At 39.5% G+C, this 12,684-nt stretch overlaps 1 protein-coding gene across 4 annotated transcripts in view; it reads left to right on the top strand.

The window, feature by feature from the left end:
* The first annotated feature begins 3,814 nt into the window (after positions 1–3,814).
* Positions 3,815–12,684, top strand: part of LOC101477610 (heparan sulfate glucosamine 3-O-sulfotransferase 5) — a 127,785-nt gene continuing 118,915 nt past the window's right edge. For 2 of the 4 annotated variants that reach the window (XM_076874291.1, XM_004566217.5), the window contains exons 1-2: positions 3,815–3,985; positions 8,822–8,888. The gene's annotated coding sequence lies outside the window, so the exon portion shown is untranslated. The remainder of the gene's footprint in view (positions 3,986–8,821; positions 8,889–12,684) is intronic. The other 2 variants (XM_004566219.5, XM_004566218.5) reach the window with 1 other exon arrangement.

Below are 12,684 nucleotides of genomic sequence, written 5' to 3'. Positions count from 1 at the left end.
CATTAATTCAATTTTATTTTATTTCTATAGCACCAAATGGCAACAGCAGTTCCTTCAAGGGGTTTTATGTTGGTAAGGTAAAGACCCAACCATTATACAAAGAAAACATAGAAAACCCGAACAATCATGAGTAAGCACTTTAGTGACAGTGGGAAGGATAAACTCCCTTTTGACAGGAAGAAACAGCAGAACTAGGTCCATGGAGGGGCGACCGCAACTGGTTGGGGTAAGGGGGGGAAGAAAGGACAAAAGACATGCTGTGAAAGAAACCAATAATTAAAAATACAGAGAGGTGCACATTAACCAAATATGAGTTGTGAATATGAACTTATTCAATATTGTCTTATTTTAGAATTTGTAGTACTCATTTACCTCATGTTTTTGATACTTCTTTGTTTTTACTTACTGTTACACAACATTCATTGTATAAATCTACATAACCGATAAGGCATGCAAAATGCAGCACCTACATGTGCTGGCTAGCAGGAATGAAAACAGCAAGGAGTTGGACAAACACATTACAGTTATTTGCAAACCATTGCATTCTGTTTTTATTTACATATTTCACGGCATCCCATGTTTTGGAGACAGTTGTGGTGTATCCATACATATATTAGTCAGAAGCAATTAGCAGACACTTCCTATGAGACCTTATGGCGAGCAATCAGAAGATAAGGATCTCAGATGGCTTCAATTTTTTTCACCCAGGTTGTTCTGTAGAGTACATAACTACCCTATTTCCCTCTTGTGGAGAGCCCTTCATCTGAAATGGGAACACTTACCCAAAATGAGCCCCACATCTAAGTACTGTGTATGGATGGGACAGGCCTCTTGACTGAAGAAGTGCTATTAACCAATTTGACATACTAAGAAGTCTCCGTTCTAATTTCGAATAATTCTTAGTGGAGGAGGTGAGGTTGAGAGCTTCGCTGTAGAGCTACTCAGCCAGAGATCAAAGTGCCAACCCCCAAGTGGATTAACGGCTGCTCCCGGTGTGATCACACCTCACACACTCAGGTATACGCACAGCGATCCTCCATGTGAAGTGGATTTCTTGTTCTTTTTTTAAAAAGGATTACCCCAACACACACATGCACGCGCCCTCACACACTGAAGGCAAATAAAAATAGGGATGAGACCACCTCCGCGGTTCAGATTTTCTCAACCTTGACAAAGTGAGGCTGGTTTTAGTTAGAAGCAAAGGAGGGAGGTGTGAGGAGGAAATAAAATGTGAGGCATATATCATCCCTAATGTGGTGATATGTTATACAGCAGTATTTTGTAATGGCATGTATTCATAGTGTCAATGGCTCTGTTAAAGTGACAGGAGTTATCCTGTTAAATTATAGCTCTAATCCCTGCCATCAGTAAAGCTTCACTCTAATATCACTAATGGCCAATATGGTAATTGTACCACATTAAAGGACTCACAGGATGTCTTTGGGAAAATTTATGACAATGTTTTGGTTTATGAGTTCTTACACATTCTTGTCCAACTTTAGTAATTTCCATAATTGTGTTTGACACACTTTGGCTTAATGTGATGCATTAAAGAGTGGCACAAACAGATTCTGTGTATCTATTAAAACGCTTAACTGCTTGTTTCTAGATATGCTACTGCCACTGTAAGCTCAGCATTCACACATGAAAGCTGGATCAGGTGAATAATTTATGATTCTCGTTCCTCTCTGTGAGAGCATTACACAGTCTGAGTCTGATATAAAAAAAAAAGAAAGAAAAAATATGTTCTATTGCTGCAGTAAACTACAAGGCAGGCCTTAATTGTGCACTGCTGAAATTTGAATGTGGAGCTGCATAAGCTGGTGGTGCCTCTGCAGTAGTTCTATGCACTGATCCACCAGTGTTTCCCCCAGCACAGGCAGAAGCCAACGAAGTTATCTTACACATGACAGCTTCAGTCTGCTTTGGGATGGCTGAATAATTCAAAGTTCTTACACAGGACCATCTGGCAGGCCAAAGACACCAGCCTTCCTCAAATAGCTTTTGTAAAGCTCGTGTTGGGTGAAACAGCAGGACCGCTGCACAAGCAGACTGAGCTGCTTACCAGCAAAATGAAATATGCTGCGTCAGACTGATGGCAAATTTGTGAGCATATAGGCAATCAAGGCAATTAAGCTCAAATATTGTTGATAGGACATAAAGCCCATTTTCACTTTGCCCTCAGGCTGTACATCAGCTGAGATGTCAAATATATCTCAATTTCTCACACCCTGCAGAGTTTGCAGAATATCGGGAATAAAGATATCATTTTGAACAACAGACATTTGCACTAGCCCACAGTGTGGACTACACTGCTGCATAAAAATCTACGCAACAGATGTGTGCATACAAAATGCAGCACCTGCATGTGCTGGGTAGTAGGAATGAGCACCTTCCAACAAAAAAGGTACCCAAAATTTTGTCCTGTAAGCTGCTTGAAGAAGCCTATTATGAAGTAAGGTAGGGATATATATACTTCAGTCAATTGCAAGCCAATACCATGCATAGCTAATGTAGTTTTAAGATTTTAGAAATAGCAACTTAGAAGTGGCTGTGGCTCAGATGGGATAGGGAGGGGTCTACTAATCGGAAGGTTAGATCTTGATCCCTGGCCCCTTCAGTCCTTATGTGTAAGTATCCTTGTGTAAGATGCTGAACTTCAATTTTCACCCAGTACACTAACTGGCAGTGTGTGTGAATGTGCATGAATGTTAGATAAATTGTTTATGCATAATGTAAAAGCACTGCATGAATGAGTTTATGAATGGTTGAAAGAGGCCTCTAGGCTTTGAATTCTCAGTTAGAATAGAAAATCATCATATAATACCGTTTACCAACCTAAACGTAACACCAGCTTAAAGGTTATACAGTAACAATGAGTTTTCAAGCAGGAGCTTTTTGTCTGCACTCACTATCTATTCATGCTGTAAGATCACAGCCAGTTATTTAAGTTACAACTCTCTTACCGGTTTATCAACATTTAAAGTAGTATTACATTTAGCAACAGTTCACAAGTAATTTAGGGTCACATAAAACAAGCCTATGTGAGTCACAAAAATTTATAAAAGAAAAAGGTTTTAAAAAAAAAAAAAAAAGTAAGATAATGATTAACAGCAACAAAATGGATATGTGTAATAGACAGTCTCTTCCTTTATGCCCTTTAGTTAAATGTCTTGTCAGCATGAGATAGACAGACAGCCTATCATGTTATCTAACACGTATTTGCTATTGCTTGTGTGATTAGATTGGCAGGAAAAAGTTATTTACCTCTAACGCGTAACGCCATACTCTTTAAATTTGCTTCAAGTTGCTCCAAATTTGGTTTTACCCTAAGATTTTTTTCCCCATTATCATTATTTTTAAAACAACACATAAAATAAATAGAATATAATTAGAATATGTAATCTTTCTATCTAACAGATGGACGCAGGGAAAATAATCCCTACGTGCTCTCAGAATCACTTCTGCGCTTTTAGAAACTTTTGTGACGTCCTTGCATCCAACATCGTTGCGCATCCGCCCTCCCTCGCCCTCCTCCTTCTTCAGAAATACGCCCCGGCTCCGTCCGTGCCGCCTCCACCAGTCAGCAGCGGTACGGGGTGAGCTCCACGCGTCTCCGCGGCGGAATTGCTACTGAAGGGCACCGCGATGAACGTGGACTTCAGAAAAGGCTTCAACTAACAGGGATCCGCGTAAAACGAGAGGAGAGCTGACGCTGTGCTCACCGGCGGGCGCAGGCTGAGCGTTCCGTTCTGCGTGTTTTTATGATTATTATTTTTAATCTCGCACCTGCTCACGCGCGCTGAGCGGAACATCCCGAGTCGGAGCCAACTTGCACTACCGCACTTGCCAGTAGTTGTCCCATAAGGAGCCGAACCTGCGAGCTTACGGGGGATGCTGAGAGGGTTTCTGATCTCCGTTACTGCTCCTGCTCAGCGCCGGGCTGGAAGGGTAGCTGGCGTGTCCTGGGGAGGATGCTGAACAGGTAAACACAAGCTAAGGAAAAAAAAAAACGTTCTTATATTAACACTTTGCCCGTTATTTATCCTCAGCCTTGCTGGAGCTGTAGGAGGTGGAGAGGGTTAGTCCAGATTAGCTCTTCTTCTGCCTCTCGACCTTCCTGAACTTGTTTGCTTGTATCTGTGCACAGTCACTCTCATCGCAGGTGATTTATTATTGTCTCAGGCGGCAGGTGCTATTTTCATTGCTGCTGCTTGTCATCATTACTCTACATTTACCATCTTATAGCGCTTTTGTTAGTAGCTAAGTGCTTAAAGCTCTGTGGCAGTCTGTGAGAATGAAGATGAAAGGTAGAGTGTGGAGCAGTCAGTGACATTAGGTTAAGGGCTTAGGTTTAATGTCAACAGGAAAATACTGCTGCCCGTGGAAGCTCTTCAGTATCCTTGCTTGTCTTGGCTCAGCCAACTGTATTTCAGGCTTGAACATCCATTGCTTGCAGTGTTGGACTTCACACCATTCAACAGCTCTGAGACTGGAAATGGAAAAAGTCATTTACATAGCACTTCACTAAAATTACGCTACAAGTCCAATTCTCCTGTATAAAGCACTTAATTCTATGCATTTTAAGCATGTCATCTCACACTGACAGTTTACCTAACATGCATGTCTTTTATTCATAATGCTCTGAATAAAAAAAAAAGAAATTAGGAAGTACCAGCAATATCTGTTGTTGCTGTGGATTTTCTCAGAAATTAAGTTGTTTTGTAACTTGTACCGGTACAAGTCGATATGTTAGCTTTGCAGATCTGAGTGCCGTGGTTAAATGAATCAGCTTGATTCCTCCGGCAGAGGAAGACAAATCATTTTTCTAGGCTATGCTTTAATATTACTGTCATAACTTTGTGTTTGTTTGTTGCATTTTGTTTAAGAAACAAGATTATAAATTTACTGAATTGATATTTATTAGTAGGGCTGGGCAATATGACCTCAGATCAAATCACCATTAATACATATACATACAGAGTTCTTGCGCTCATAGTTCACTAGGTTTTTACTGAAGCTGAGATATTTTTTTCTGTAATATGATTGAGCTCCAAATTTAACATATTGGTGATAATCACAAAACAAATTTTTTTTTTTTACAGTTGTTGGTTGTCTTTGTTTGATGTTGTCTTTACTAAAGTCAAACAATGGACATTGTTTTTTTATTTGGTACAAAGTACGCAAGTTGGGCAATCGGCTTGGTGTTTGACTTTTCCTCCTTGGTGTTTCCACGTCACAGACTAGATAAGGCAGTCCTGTTACAACACACACAGTAGTATGTATAATAATGGGGGGAGTATTAATTTAATTGAAAAGGTTCTGAATGTCAGTTTTTATGCAGTTTTGATTAATTGTCCCATTCTTCAAACTAGCATCAGTTGCTAAAGTTAACAAAAGACAAGGTAACAAGTGAAGGGAAACATTCACAGGGATATGATTCTAACCCTTTAAGTGGAATATATTTTTTATGATATTGTGAATACTATTATGTGCTTGCTGACTGGTACACGGAAAGTCTTTAAGCAATAACACTATTAGTTAAGCAAAATTGATCCAACCACACTATCAGAGTATGTAGAAAGCGAAATGTAGAGAAATTCTTGTCATGTGTTCCACTCAGTTTCAAAGAATTTTGGTCTGTTTCAGTTCAGGATGAACAACTGAATCGACACTGTCTGTTGTGATACATGGCTACCATTTATGAAGTCCTGCTGTTGGTCCACTGTTCAGACAGCGATCTTATAATCAGTGTGTATTAGTAATGTTTATAGAAATCATTGGTAATGTTTTCACAGTACTGTAGCATGTGGGTGCAGGAATAATTTGTCTGATCCGTCAAACTGTCGAAATACGTAAAAAGTGCTCTGTTGTGTTTGTTTCCTCTGAGGACTTTTTCTTCATTATGCCCATTAAGAAGAGAGAGCAAATTATGCAGTCACAGTGCAAATATATTGTTTTGCACTCCCCAATTTTAATCTGCCGATTATAAGTGAAAATATTCTGGCTATGCAGGATCCCACCCAAAAAAACAAAACAAAAAAAACCCCAAAAAACAAAACAAGCCAATAAAGAAGTTATCTGTCATTCTCTATGACTTAAAAACTGGGTTTGCTTGTAAATTGCAGTAGTACCACTAATAACAAGACCATATATTTCTAGTTTTAACTCAGTAAAGGCTAACGAAATGCATTAATTAACTGTTGTAGCTTTTGTCTAAATTCTAAAAAAAAAAAAGCTGCATGAAGCAAATGCTGTTATGACTGCACAAAGATTACTTTTTTTCTTGAATGTTATTCTTTTCTTCCATCATTATACAGTATAACATATCAATAGATCCACATCTCAATGTACACTCATATGCAGCTGAAATAGAAAGTACATTTTAAATGATAAGTTAGTAATATTTCCACCTTTATATAAGACTTGGATGTAGGCAGCATGATGTCATCCACTGAACATATAAGTAATTTTGTGAAGCCTCAAGCTGAGTGTTTTCGTCCTAGCCATCTTGGCTTTTTTCATCCCAGGTGTTATGAGCGCAGTGCGAAGCTGGCTGAGACATCCAACAATGTTGCATGCTCATTGGAGAACAAGTATAGTATATTGTTGTTTTATCCTTGTTTTCAGATTCAGTAAATTAATATTTTTTCTTAACTGGTTATCCACTTCAGGTTCATGAAGGGGCATATTATATTCCTGCTTTCATGGGGTAAAAGGGAGAGACCAGTCCATTATAACTCTAACACAGTGAGAGACATGGCCATTTTAGAACCATCAATTAGCCTAACAAGCAAAGGAAATCAAACAAGGTAAAATATTGTCAAATAGAAATAGAGAATTGAAAAAGGCTTTCTAAATGTATTTCAAGAATTTTAACAAGGTCTTAGAGCAAGAAAACTGAGGGGTTATTTTCTTAGACATCTATTTAACCAGGAGTAACCACAGGAGGTACCCCTGCTGGCCATGAAAGAAGCACAGGTGTAAGGCTCTACGGCATAAAGTTGACTAAACAATTTCTGATTTAATTACTTAAAATGATTGTCATTAAAATCCCTCAAACATGTTGTCAGTTACATTGAATGGCATTGAACAACTGGTTCTCATACTGTAACTGGTTCTTTTAACTTGATTTAAAATTGTAAAGTAAAAAGTCTGTGAAATACTAAATGCTAAACTTCCTCCTGGATTTGATCTCAGTGTCCACACTGGGTAATGTCAAACACTGTATTGGTTTAATGACTTGCATAGTCTGTATTTACTGCAACCTACAATTTCTGTTTCACCTTAAAATGACACCGATATATCATATTCTTGAGCATGGATCTCATCAGTGGGTAACTGTAGATGTGTTCCCGAAGGTCTGATTTGAGTTATCAGAGGTCATGATGGCACAAAGCTAGCAGCAGCCAGGACAGCATATTGCTCTATTCATCTTAATAACTCCTGTGGGCAGGGTGGCCGCGAAAGTTGAGGAAGGGCCTGAAAACTCTCTCCTGTGACCTTCTGAGAGAAACAAATGGAGCAGCACATGGCTGGCAGACGATCCAGTTGAGCTGCCAACTGCAGTAAAACTGTGAAAAGAAAAGCGAACATGAGAGAATTAGTCTATCGGCCTGATTTTACAGAACCTTCTACACTACATTGGTTTGACCTCTTACTCAACCACACATTATATTTCGCTCACGTTTGTCTTTGTAGAAGCACTAATTGAATTCATCCAATATTAAGGAAAGGACCCACATACTATATCAACTTGACCTTGGCTAAGAGTTGCTAACAACTTGCGTCAAAGTGAGGCCTGCTGTGCTATCACTCCACATTCATGATGGTCAATCTCCTATTTCTAATTTAGAAAATATGTTTGGGTTACTGCAACATGGATTCATTTCTTGCTTACTAAGCAATTATGGTGGCAGACACAAAAAGAGAGAAGAGGAGGGTAACTATAGGATTGAAACCTGAGGATGGTGCAGGAATTTGTCAGCCCTCTGCACTGACACCATTATCCAAGACAACTTCTCACGGATGGTGATATATGACTAAGGTGACCATAATCATTATTCACAGAACAGTCTTCTTCTTCTTTTCCCTGGCATCCCTTCATCCTGGGTCTGATCAACTGTGTTCCATTATGCTGCTGTAATGATTTGTGGAGGTCTGTGTTGCTGTAGCATTTGAAGGACGGTGTGTTGCAGAGCTTTCCAAAACAATATCATAACCCATATCCATTAGCCATATGGGTTCCATTCCCCAGATTTGCTTGATGCAATTTAGGTGTCCTCGCACACTAGACCCATGTGACACGCCTTGGATTCAATTAATTAGACAGTATTGTTTTCTTTTTCTAGCTTTTGTACCCTACTTTAAATGGTAGTTTCCACTTTGTATGTCCTATGGAAAAAGCTGATGATTTTCTTTGAGATTACTTTATTCATTAAATATTTAATCAGTGGATTTAGCAAAAACAAGGCTACCACAGTTTATTAAATGACTACTTCTTTTTCTGTATTGATTGTAATGGTCAAAAACTCCGTCAATATGGCGTATGGGATATGCTGCATCATATCTTGACAAATACATGGCAAATTGAAATAAGAAAAGTGGACATTGTTTTAAAGTTCTCTATTAGATATTACAAACTAATCCCAATGTAGATTTTCTTTTAGATCCAGGGACTCGTTTTATGTATGCTGTTTAAAGCACTGATGGAGGTTTGCAGTATTGGACTATTCTTGTACTTGGACATGAACCTCAACCACGTAATTACAACATCAGCTAAGGTCCTGCAGTAATTGCTTTTTTTCTTGCTCTCTTTCAGGGGAGTGATTTGCTGATACGTCATATACGGCAGAATGAAATGGCATTTTATCAAATTACCACAACAGGTAAATTTTTGCCAGGGACACACAGACACATTCTTCCTCTTTCTGCAGTGTATAAAGAGAAAACACAAATACTGAATAAATAACAATATTAAATTGTAGTTTACCTTAGAAACCTACTGCTTTCTGATTATACACCACTAATAAAGGCTGCATTTCATGGATGGACTTTAGCATGGGTAGTTTTAAGCTTGAACATTTTCAAAGAAATTTTGAAACACAGGCTGTGTTCCTAACACTCGCCCTAGTTTTCCATTACAATAGTAGAATGTTCCTATAAATTTTGTATCATTAGCAAACAACAGTGTGGGAAACAAACAATATTTGTCTTCATAAATGTTATAAAAATATTTTGTCTCTATGGTTTATGTTGCAATGAGTCTTGGTAGTTACAAAAACAAAAAATTGTTTTCTGTTCATGCTTTTTAATTTGAGCGTAATGTAACTGATGAGGAAAACATCCCGGACATTGTGCCTTCCTTCTCTCACCACAACCGGTCGTGGCAGATGGCCGCCAACCCTGAGCCTGGTTCTGTCAGAGCTTTCTTCCTGTTAAAATGAAGCTTTTCCTTTTCTCTGTCGCCAAAGTACTTGCTCATGGGGTGGGGGGTCATATGATTTTTGTGTTTTTCTCTGTATGTATTTTTGTAGGGTCTACCTTATAATATAAAGCGCCTCGAAGCGACTGTTGATGTGTTTTGGTGCTGTATAAATAAAATTTATTCAGAATGTCCATGAAAATGGAACACGATCACAGGTGGTGACATGGGACAGAATTATTGCTGACTTTGCCACAACTTGTCCTTTAGGACAAATGAAAGTAAGGAGATTTGTTATGAAGAGCTCCCATTTCTGTTATCAACTGTTTGAACTAAGCTTGTGGTTCAAACTCATTGGTATTACATGAGAACAAGCAAGTCAAACAGTGCTTGCCATGCTCTTAGCCAGGCAGTGCTTGCCTCATCAAATTTAAAAAGATACATAAATTAAAACATACAAACAACCATAAATTCAAAAACAGTGCTGTCATAAAGCTCCTCACCTATTTGCGTTCATCCCATGCATTACTTCTATCTTGTGTCTTTGGCTGCAGTTGACTATTATACTGAAAGCCCTGCTTGTTTTGTACTCTTGAAAATTGCAAAAAGTAGGTGTGTCTGTCTCCTGAGCTGAGTTGAGAGCGCAGCAGCTTTTTTTTTTGGTTTGCTCATGCACATTGTGGATAAACCTCTGGTCTTTCACAGGAAACTGATGACCAGCGTGTGTGGCAAACTGCTGCAGGCCCTACTTTCATTGCTCTGAGATCAGTTGCAATCTGCGCTTTGTGTGAAAACACAGCTAGCATAAGCAAGTAAATGAGTATCAGTGATTTATCATTGTAACAGATGAGTTTCCTCTTACTACCTAACAACTTAACTACTTTGGCCAATGTGTGATGGAGTGTGAAAAAGTTGTTAAAAAGGTCTAATGATGATGGAGAGGGACAGTACCTCTGACCATGTGCAGGCTCAGCAGCACTTTCAGATTAGCGTCTATGAGAAAGCACTTGGTTGACTGAATGTAACAAATTTAACAAGCTGTCTGTGAACACTGCACCTTCATTTTTCATTAATATTATTTTCGATATTTTGGATATTGATAGTTAATGATGTGACACACAGCTCAAGCCTTTTAATTCAAATTATTTTTAATTATTATATTTTAATACACTTAAAAAAAATCATGATGTAGACCTGCAACTGTTTTTACTTTTGATACCTTATGTCTCGAAAGCCAGGGATTGAACTCAGAATCAGAATACTTTATTGATCCCCAGGGGAAATTATGTTGGTTACAGTGCTCCAGTACAAACAGTAACAAAAACAGACAATACAAGAAGTAAGAAATAACACAATATATAGAATATATACATATATACAGTGGGGCAAAAAAGTATTTAGTCAGCCACCGATTGTGCAAGTTCCCCCACTTAAAATGATGACAGAGGTCAGTAATTTGCACCAGAGGTACACTTCAACTGTGAGAGACAGAATGTGAAAAAAAAAATCCATGAATCCACATGGTAGGATTTGTAAAGAATTTATACGTAAATTAGGGTGGAAAATAAGTATTTGGTCACCTCAAACAAGGAAAATCTCTGGCTCTCACAGACCTGTAACGTCTTCTGTAAGAAGCTTTTCTGTCCCCCACTCGTTACCTGTATGAATGGCACCTGTTTGAACTCATCATCTGTATAAAAGACACCTGTCCACAGCCTCAAACAGTCAGACTCCAAACTCCGCCATGGCCAAGACCAAAGAGCTTTCGAAGGACACCAGGAAAAGTATTGTAGACCTGCACCAGACTGGGAAGAGTGAATCTACAATAGGCAAGCAGCTTGGTGTGAAAAAATCAACTGTGGGAGCAATCATCAGAAAATGGAAGACATACAAGACCACTGATAATCTCCCTCGATCTGGGGCTCCACGCAAGATCTCATCCCGTGGGGTCAAAATGATCATGAGAATGGTGAGCAAAGATCCCAGAACCACACGGGGGGACCTGGTGAATGACCTGCAGAGAGCTGGGACCAAAGTAACAAAGGTCGCCATCAGTAACACACTACAACGGCAGGGAATCAAATCCCGCAGTGCCAGACGTGTTCCGCTGCTGAAGCCAGTGCATGTCCAGGCCCGTCTGAAGTTTGCCAGAGAGCACATGGACGATACAGCAGAGGATTGGGAGAATGTCATGTGGTCAGATGAAACCAAAGTAGAACTTTTTGGTATAAACTCAACTCGTCGTGTTTGGAGGAAGAAGAATACTGAGTTGCATCCCAAGAACACCATACCTACTGTGAAGCATGGGGGTGGAAACATCATGCTATGGGGCTGTTTTTCTGCCAAGGGGACAGGACGACTGATCCGTGTTAAGGACAGAATGAATGGGGCCATGTATCGTGAGATTTTGAGCCAAAACCTCCTTCCATCAGTGAGAACTTTGAAGATGAAACGAGGCTGGGACTTCCAACATGACAATGATCCAAAACACACCGCCCGGGCAACAAAGGAGTGGCTCCGTAAGAAGCATTTGAAAGTCCTGGAGTGGCCTAGCCAGTCTCCAGACCTCAACCCCATAGAAAATCTGTGGCGGGAGTTGAAAGTCCGTGTTGCTCGGCGACAGCCCCAAAACATCACTGCTCTCGAGAAGATCTGCATGGAGGAATGGGCCAAAATACCAGCTACTGTGTGTGCAAACCTGGTAAAGACCTATAGTAAACGTTTGACCTCTGTTATTGCCAACAAAGGTTATGTTACAAAGTATTGAGTTGTATTTTTGTTATTGACCAAATACTTATTTTCCACCCTGATTTACGAATAAATTCTTTACAAATCCTACCATGTGGATTCATGGATTTTTTTTTTTTCACATTCTGTCTCTCACAGTTGAAGTGTACCTCTGGTGCAAATTACTGACCTCTGTCATCATTTTAGGTGGGGGAACTTGCACAATCGGTGGCTGACTAAATACTTTTTTGCCCCACTGTATATAAGTCAGTTACTGATGAATATCTAAATAAGAAAGAAGAGCACGTGCAAAAATTGTGCAAAAATTGTGCAGCTATAGCAGTATACAGTGTGTTAGGTGGATGAGTTGTACAGGGAGATGGCCACAGGCAAGGATGGTTTCCTGTGTCGTTCAGGTGCTTTTTGTTCAGTCTCTCACTGGACGTGCTCCTGTGGCTAGCCAGCACGTCATGGAGTGGGTGGGAGGAATTATCCAACATTGCTGCCAGAGTTTGTGCCCTTGACCATCATCT

This window comes from Maylandia zebra, linkage group LG15 (assembly GCF_041146795.1).
Source record: "Maylandia zebra isolate NMK-2024a linkage group LG15, Mzebra_GT3a, whole genome shotgun sequence".
NCBI lineage: Eukaryota > Metazoa > Chordata > Actinopteri > Cichliformes > Cichlidae > Maylandia > Maylandia zebra.
This window is presented reverse-complemented; position numbering and strand designations above follow the sequence as displayed.